Raw genomic sequence first — 9,327 nt, 5'->3', positions numbered from 1 at the left:
GTTAAATATTTATTTTATTTATTTATGCATACAAGAACTGGGGTGTACGCCAGAGGTGCAGGAGGTAAGAGGATTCACCAGATACAGAGAGGGGGGCAGAATAGGCAGATCTACTGAAATATACTGCTGAGGGGAGCAGTGGACGAGACAAGAGAGCTCTGGGGTGCCATGTGCCATGTGGGTTTGCACCCTGGCCTGGGATCAAACTTATGCTGCAGTGGCTGGTGATTAATTTTAAGTATCAAAACCCTTCCATCCAATCATGCCATCTAGAAAGCATTTCACTGACTCCTCTCCTTGTAAATTTCTTATTTCTCTTTTCAGCAATGGTGAGGCGGATACCTTTTCCTTGGAGAAGTGAAATCCATGGCTTGTTACCTCTGCCAATAACACAAACTTTGGAGAGGTAAGAGGCAAAGCTGCTGTGTTTGGAATTTTTACATGGACAACTCAAAAGAACCAGGATGCTTCTCTCTGTTGATGACTACACTGATTCTTCCCAATCTCCAGTCACCATTCTCAGGTTCTGAGTATCACACTTGATCAAATTACAATCTTGGCAGTTTCCAAATCAATCTGAATGGTGTCACTCACCTTGATGAGGAGATGGATAGTTGATTGCACCAGCATCATGGATCACCAGATGAGGGATTCCTTTGGTTCCCTTAAAGATCTTTCTCAATGGTACAACATGTACTTGGCCTTCCTTGCGAGTAATGAGTTAAACTGCACAGTGATCCCTGCTATCACAGATCAGATGGAAATTCTCTGCAGTTTGGTCAATTCTGATGACATCTATAAAACCAGCAGGGTTTGGTATATCAGTGTGAACCTTGCCATCAATCTTAATGAACCACTGCATACAAATCTTCATTACCTCATCTCATGTTAGAGCATACTGAAGTATGTTCCTTGGGAAAATGATGAGAGGGAGACATTCTTTTCGCTAGTGCAAACTGGTGGACGGCCAAGAAACAAACATCACAGTCAGTTCATCCAGCATCCAGTCAGTTGGAGCTGTGACTTGCTTCAGATGTTTCTTGGGACCATAAGCCATTGCTGCGCTAGGCACTGAACTAGGGGGTTATTTATCTGTGCTCTTTTTTATTTTGAAGTCCCTCCTAAGACTGCTTTTGTTGCATCCCTTAAGTTTTCGTGTTTTCCCACTTTGGGTGTTGGGTCACTGTATTGTTTTCTAATGTCAGTGAAATAACTACTTCTATGTGGCTAATTTATATGTAATTTGATTTTTTTAGATAGTTTTTAATTTTAGGATTTGAAACATTTGTTTTCCTATTTTACTATAACTTACATTTAAGCATTGTAAAACATTTATAATTTAAAAATAATATTGCAAACTTAAAGAAATGTAGCTTCAAACTTTGTTTCCTCACATCCTCATATCCCTCTACCACCTTTAAGTAACCATTTTTATTAATTTTGGGTTGGTTTTTCTGATGATTCTCTTCATTAATATATATATTTTTATATGAAAAATTAGAATATACATATTATTTTCTCACTCAAATGTTAACATACTCTACTGTACTATATCCAGTATTCTGTACTATATCCAGTATTCTGTACCCTATTTTTAAATTAACAGCTATTTCTACAGATTATTTCACGTAATTAGTTTTCTTTTAGGTGACTTCATAATAATTCAGTGTGCAAATGCATCATATCTTATTCAATCATTCTCTTTCTGTGAGACATTTTGTTTTTCCTGGTTTTTATTATTACTAATAGTACAGTAACAAATAACTTTGTGAATGATATTTTGGACTTGTAGATGTATGTTTTCAAAGTAAATTACTATGAATAGAATTGTTCAATCAAAGTATAAATGCAACTGTAATCTAGCTAAGTCAAATTTACCTATTGCCCAGTGCCTTCTCCATCTTCCACTCAAGTACTATCATGCAGTGGAAATGCTCAGATTTTATAGTTGTAGTGGTCTGGGTTTGAATCTTGATTTCATAACTTATTAATAAACTATGTGACCTTAAACTAATAATACATCACAAAATTGTTGATATGCAAAGCATCTGGGGTTCTGTTTTGTATTCGAGATGCTCCCCAAATAATAGTTCCCTTTGCAGTCCTTGCAGTCAATAAAGTCTAAGTGACTTTGGCTCTTATGAGACAGGAGAGGTTCTGGGACAAGGACAGGACAAGACTCAAGGATAAATTGTTGCTGTTCCCATGGAAACATGATGAGTATAATTAGCAGTACTGTATTACATATTTGAAAGTACTATGAGAGCAGAGCTTTAATGTTCTCACTATAACAACAGCTACAAAGTGGTAACTACATGTGGTGAAGGATATGTTAAGTAACCTTATTGTGGTATATAATAATAATATAAACCTGTATCAATCACCACCACACACTTAAACTTACACAATGTTATATGTCAAGTATATTTCAAAACAATAATGAATTTGGGAAACTTTGGAAGAAATGGAAATATTTATTAATTTTGTCATTAAGAGACAGAGCATTATAAAATTTATAATTCAACTAGCATCTGAGATCTCAAAAAAAAAAAAAAAAGAAAGAAAGAATGAGAACCAGCTCTTAGCAGGAGTAAGAGGTATACCATGTCCTGAGAACTAAGAAGCCTATCTTCACTTGATTAAAACCTCAATGAATTCTGAGTCTGGACAAAAGAAAGGCAAGCTCAGAAAATGCCAAGGGACAAAAACCCATAATTAACTCCAAATTTGGCGACCATTTCCGAGATTATTATTTCTTCTGGATTGAGCAACATCCTAAGTACACACCAAATTCCAATTTTATGTGAGAACCTAAGCTCCTACCCGGGTCTTCAGTGTACTTTGTTTAGCAGCTAAGAGTCAGAGACAAATGAGGATTAAATCCATTTAAAGTATGTGAAGAGGCCATTTTTCCCATTTTTGAAAAGATGTTAAGACACATTAAGAGACACTTATATTCTGTCATATTTGTTTGAGAGAATGATATCAAACATTCCAATCCATTTTTTCCTAACATTTCTAAAGAGATTTTTTTTCTCCCTTTAACATAGTCAGCTAATCTCCTTGGCTTAAAACCTTATGACAATGCCACAGGTAGCTGATAGAATCCTAGACTAAACAAACAAAAGAAAAAGCCATTTCTTAAACAGGATTATATACCTCACTGTGCCTGAATATATTATTCTACTATTTTAAGATTACATCATGTTTCTGATATATGATGTAATTTTTTTTTCCTACCCACGCTGTCTTGAATTGCAATGTTGTACAGAGAGGAGATCTCCTGTACAGGTAAAGACATTTTCCTGAAAGATGAGAGCACTGCCTTTCCCATTCTTCATCTGTAGGTTTTTGGGTTGCCTAAGGAATCCATTGAGAAGAACTTTACCTTGTTCCGTGTATTTCCATCAAGTTGTAAGGGCAACTAGGGAGTTGTTGGCAGCCAGGGAGCTCCTGATTCCACCCTTGAGAGCAGGTTCATAGTAACAATGGTCTCTAGGGAGTGAGTAGAAGTCCTAAGAGCCTTATCTGTTTTCTCCACAATGCGTTATTCACCAGGAAGCGTTATCTTTTGATCAAGAGATTTTCCCCTCAAGTTTTCTTATTAAATTTAAAATCCCTCATAAGTAATAATATAAAAACCCAATACTAACAAGTCACTAGTGAATTACAAAGCTGTTTTCTATTTTTAAAGATTTATTTCTTTATGCATACTAGAGCTGGGGTACAGGCCAGAGGTGTAGGGGGTGAGAGGACTTACCAGAGACAGAGTGGGGGACAGAACAGGCAGATTGACCAAAGTATCCTGCTGAGGGGAGCAATGGGTAAGACAGGAGAGGTCTGCTGAGCCATGTGGGTTGCTCCCTGGCCAGCTGGGAAATTGAACTCGTGCTGCAGAGGCTGCTGATTGCTTCATAGGTTGCGTCTTAACCCCTTGCACCACCAGGGAGGCCCCACAAAGCTGTTTTCTTGGAAATGACAGAACAGAGACACAGGGAAAATGAGAGAGATGAATCCTGAGTGAAGGAACATGTGTCAGAGCTTAGACTATCCGGTACAAGTGACCACAAACAGAGGCATACAAGTAAGGGAGGGATGGGGGGGAGATGGTGGGACAGAAAGAGAGCAAGAGAGAGATTTTCCAAAGACAAAATGGGACATGTCTCCCCCTCCAGGCAGTTGTACACAGTCATATTATGAGTGAAGTAGAACTGGGTACTGTGTAGCTTTTTCCTGTCACCCTATAAATCAGGCTCTGAAACAATAAGCCTAGGAGAAGAAAGGTCCTCTCACTTAATTTTCTTCTGGGGTTGAGTGGTGAAGTAGATTTGGTCCATTTGTTTAAACCTGAGCACAAGTCTCTCTTCAGTCACCATTGGGAGTACCTTATGTGTCTGAGAGCAGGAAAAAAATAGAACTATGAACAGTGATTTCATAGGAATATCACATTTCAAAAATTTGTGGTAGGAGGTAAAGGAAACTCGCTGCTCCCTAGTTCAAGTACATGGCAGGATGGGATGTCCTAAGTCATTAACCCTGGGGGTCCTTGAGCTCCTCCCCTTTCTGTTGCACTTTTGCTTCTTCATGCCTGCGATGTCCCCACACCCAGACAGCAGCATGTATTTATGCAGTTAAATGTTTGAATCTGCTTGAATCCTAGTTCTGACTCACTGCAAATATGTAACCACGCGGGAATATCTTCACCTCTTATAGAGCTGGTATCACACGCTCAGCACTTGCCTTGTGGAAATGCCAGGCTCCTATTCTGAACATCTGGATGGTGTTTTTCAAATGACAGAGTTGTTTCAGCTATTATTTCTTTCTTTGCTCCCTTGTTCTCCCAAATGGAAGCATACTAAAATATTTTCTAAGTTTGTCTTTAACAAAGCTTGGTCACATCAAAAGCTATAAATCATGTAAGTATAAGCAAGGACAGCCAGAATGGTTTATTTTACTCCATGTGTGCTTTACAGTCTTTCTGTGACACTATTTATTTTATATTTTTGGCTTTGGAAAAAAAATGTTCCTATTGCAGATTCATGGCTGTATTGGGTTTTTGCTTAAAGATTTATTAAATTCCTGCCTTTTAGCACCCATCTTGATATTGTATTGGTTTGGGGGAAGCAAAGAAACAAACAATCCCATCCAAACAAAACGAAACTATGACCTTGTTCAAAATGGTTATAATGTGAGATTCTTGCTCAAGTAGATATGGTGCTCCAGAACTGATGAACTGCCCTGGAAAACTTTCCAGCCACCTTTACACAGCCCTTAGCAGTAAGAAGGGAAAAGTTGAACCACAAGGAAGTGTGAGCAAAATGCTAGTTTATACTATATCTACCATATGAATGCTGATGAATACTTGCCTCTGGAATATACAAAGGAATGGGCCTGATACAGGAAAAAATAACCATATGCTTTGTATCAGAGAAGGGACAAATTGCCCCTTGGATCTAAAATAGTGCCCATTCATATTGCCCAGAATGGTGAGAACTTCCAAGTCAGTCCCAGGAAGGGGGTAGACAGGAACTGTTAGTGCTATATTTCCCACCAGTTTTCAATATGCTTGTAACTTAGTATAAGATAGTAGAAAACACCTATCATCTTTATGTTCATTTGTATCCTTTATCATAGCTTTTAGTAAACTGGTAACTGAGTGTTTCTCTGGGTTCTGTGAGTACTCTAGCGAATGAATCAAACCCAATAAGGGGGAGGGGGTCACTTGAACCTTGGATCTACAGCTGGTTGGTCAGAAGCATAGATGACAGCATAAGCTTATGATTGTCTTCTGAAGTGCGTGTGTGTGTGTGTGGGGGGGGTTATGGGGGCAATCTTGTGGGACTCAGCCTTTAACCTGTGGGATCTGACTCTGTCTCCTGAGATAACATCAAAACGAGTTAAATTGTAGGACATCCAGCTGGTGTTGCAGATAGTTTAGTATGGGGAAAATCCTCTGTATCTTTAGTGATGACAAGTGTCAGAGTGAAATGTTCTGGGTGAAAGTAAAGGAGACACACATGGCAGAAACACACAGCAGGGAAGAACTGCTTTTCCCCAGACAGGTGGGCAAAAACAGTAGGCTTTTTTTTTTTTTACACTTAGAATTCTTGCAATTATAGTGTATTTTGACTGCATTTCTTTCCAAAGAAAATTATTGCTATTTACTGACATCTATGGAATAATATAATAAATAGGGGTTGAGTCAACCAGCTTTAAATTTTGGGGATCTAATGAAGTATCACATGTATTTTAGAGGTTTCTATCCCTTCCCCCCATATCTGGTCTCCTCTATTTAGACAGAAAACGCTGACTTATAGCTGAGCATACTGTAGCCCAAACATTTTTATCAGTTAGAAATGGCAAAGTGAATAATTTTTATCAGAAAGATGTAAGTGGAAATGTGTAGAACTTGTGGAAAGGCCACTTGAAGAAAGCTGTTTTAGCTGAAAGAGGACCTTCCATGCTCTTTATTCCTTTAGCCCTCCTTCTTCTTGCTGAACAAATTCATGAACAAGTTTGTTCTTGAACAAATTCAAGAACACACAACAAGGTGTTCTTGAAAAAGAAGCCACAGTCTAAAGATGAAATAAAAAAGCAGGAACCCAAATCTCTGATAGTGCATTGGCTCTGTCCACCAGCTCAGAGCAAGAGATTCTTTACTTCCTCTACAAAGAAATAAATAAATAGCAGTGCTATGAAGGATGATATTGTAGCCTGAAATAGAGGAATTTCAATAATGATTCTATTTAAATATTTTGATATATTGTTTACACAGGTTTATTTTTGCATATATTTTGATTTTTAAAAGTATTGCTTGGGGATTTCCACTTTTGGGAAGATAAATTACTGCCACTACTTTACTAAATATAACTAAAGATTTTGGATATTATATGTAGTTATAGGCAAAAACTATGAACTTTGGGTTTTAATGATGTGTCAGTGCAGGTTGATTGAATACAAATGTACCACTCTGGAGGGGATGGCTATACATATGTGGGGACAGGGGATAAAGGGAAAATCTGTGTATTTTCTGCTCAATTTTGCTATGAATCTAAAACTTCTCTAAGAAATAAAGTTTATATTTCTTTATAAAAATGCTACAAGTAAAAGCAGAAATAGACAAAATCACAATTATATTTGAAAAAGTCAACTCTCAATAACAGAACAATTTCATAGAAAATCAGCATGAGTATAAAAACTCAATATTATTATCCATGAGAAAGATACAATCAACTTTCATAGAGCATCTCACTCAGCAAGAGCAGAACATATTATTCTCAAGGACTCAGAGAAAACGTACTAGATAAAACACATTTGGGACATAAATCCAACTTTACCAAATTTTAAAATAATGGACTCAGATTGTGTGTGTTGTCTAACTGCAGCTCAATATAAATAGAAATCAAGTATAGGGAGATAACAGACAATTTATAAATATTTGGGAACTAAACAACACACTTATAAATAATATGGACTAGAGCAGATTAATCAATACAATGGATTAATGAAAACAATGGACTATGGGGGAGGATCTATGTGTGTGCCCTGATGGTGGATGTATTATGGTAACATACACCCAAAGAAGTAAGGTCTATATTTCTGAATCATATACAATGTCATAAACCAATGCTACATTAATAATAATAAAAAAAGACAGAAAGAAACATGTCGAACTGAATGAAAATGAACAACATAAAAATTTGTGAGACACAGCAAAAGCACTGCAAAGATAGTATTGTAGCACTAGATGCATACATTAGAAAAGAGGAAATGTCCTAAAATGTCTCAAGTCATTAACATATGCCTTCACTTCAAGAATCTAGGAAATGAAGAGCAAAATAAACCTCAGAAAGCAGAAAGAAAGAAATAATATATAAGAGAGAAATAAATCAAAACAGAATATCTATAGACAAGGCCAGTAAAACACAGAGCTGGTTCTTTGAAAACATAAATAAAAGTGGCAAACCTCTAGCAAAACTGATGACACAGGTGTGTGTGTGGGGGGGGAGAGAATGAATTTTTAAAAATCAGGAATGAAAAAGGGTATGATTATAGATATTGGAAATATTAAAATAATAATAAGGGACCACTACAAGGAATTCTACATACATGTATTCATATAACTTAAATCAAAAGGAATGATTCCTTGGACAACACAAAGTATTAAAGTCACCAAATGTCAAATAATTTCAATAGCCTTATAACTATTAACACATTGAGATCATAGTCTGACCCCTCTCCCCCAGGCCCAGATGACTCCATAGGAGAATTCTGCCAAACTTTTGAAGAAAAACTAACAATTCTACACAATTTTTCCAAGAAAACACAGAGGAGGTAACAATTTCCATTTATTTTAATGAGGCAAAAATTAATAATTAAAAAGATAGTGCCAAAAAAACTACAGAGAAACCTTTGGAAAATATCTTTGGATTTAAGGCTAGGTTTCTCTATTCTATTCTATTCTATTCTATTCTATTCTATTCTATTCTATTCTATTCTATTCTATTCTATTCTATTCTATGCTATTTATTTATTTATTTATTTATTTATTTATACATACATACATACAAACACTGGGGTACAGTCAGAAGCGCGGGAGGGTGAGAGAATTCACCAGAGCCAGAGCGGGGAGCAGAAGGACCAAAGTACACTGCTGAGGGGAGCAGCGGGCGGCAGGAGAATTCTGGGCGCCATGTGGGACCCTCCTCAAGTGGCCGGGGAGCAGCCGGGGATCGAACCGGTGTTGCAGAGGCTGCGGGCAGCTTTGCAACCCAGCGCTCAACTGCTGCGCCACCGGGGAGGCCCGCTAGGTAAAAATTATTAAACTCGGGCCTCCCCTGGTGGCGCAGTGGTTGAGCGCTGGGCTGCGAGGCTGCTCGCAGCCTCTGCAGCGCCAGTTTGTTCCCCGGCCACTGGTGAGGATCCTACCAAAAAAAAAAAAAAATCTTAAACTTGACACAAAATGACTTAAAAAGCCATAAGCTTGATGGTTGATAAAAGAAGAAAACAAATTGAACTTCATCAAAATTAAAATTTTTGAAAGATCCTTTAACATAACGAAAATATTTGAAAGCCATATATCTAACAAAGAACAAGTACTTATGAAGCACTCTTACATGCAACAATATAAAAATCAAACCAAACCAAAAATCCAGTTAGAACCTGGAAAACTATATGAACATTTCACAAGTAGGAGTGACAAGGAAAAGCATGAGAAAATGGTACAAAAAATGTAAATGAACTTGGAACCATAATATGCAAAGCCTATGGCGCAGTTCAGGTGTGTGTGGGATGAAGTTACCAGAAGTTGTCCTCGCCTATTACTGA

The 9,327-nt window shown here is 37.3% G+C and overlaps 1 pseudogene; it reads right to left on the bottom strand.

Moving 5' to 3' along the window:
* Positions 1–241: 241 nt before the first annotated feature.
* LOC119258224 (40S ribosomal protein S4-like) lies at positions 242–1,057 on the bottom strand (annotated as a pseudogene).
* Between the last annotated feature and the right edge of the window lie 8,270 nt (positions 1,058–9,327).

The sequence above is a fragment of the Talpa occidentalis genome, unplaced genomic scaffold, assembly GCF_014898055.3.
Source record: "Talpa occidentalis isolate TD23 unplaced genomic scaffold, MPIMG_talOcc4v2.1 talOcc4.4, whole genome shotgun sequence".
NCBI lineage: Eukaryota > Metazoa > Chordata > Mammalia > Eulipotyphla > Talpidae > Talpa > Talpa occidentalis.
Note: the sequence above shows the minus strand (reverse complement) of the source record. Positions and strands in the feature narration are given on the sequence as shown.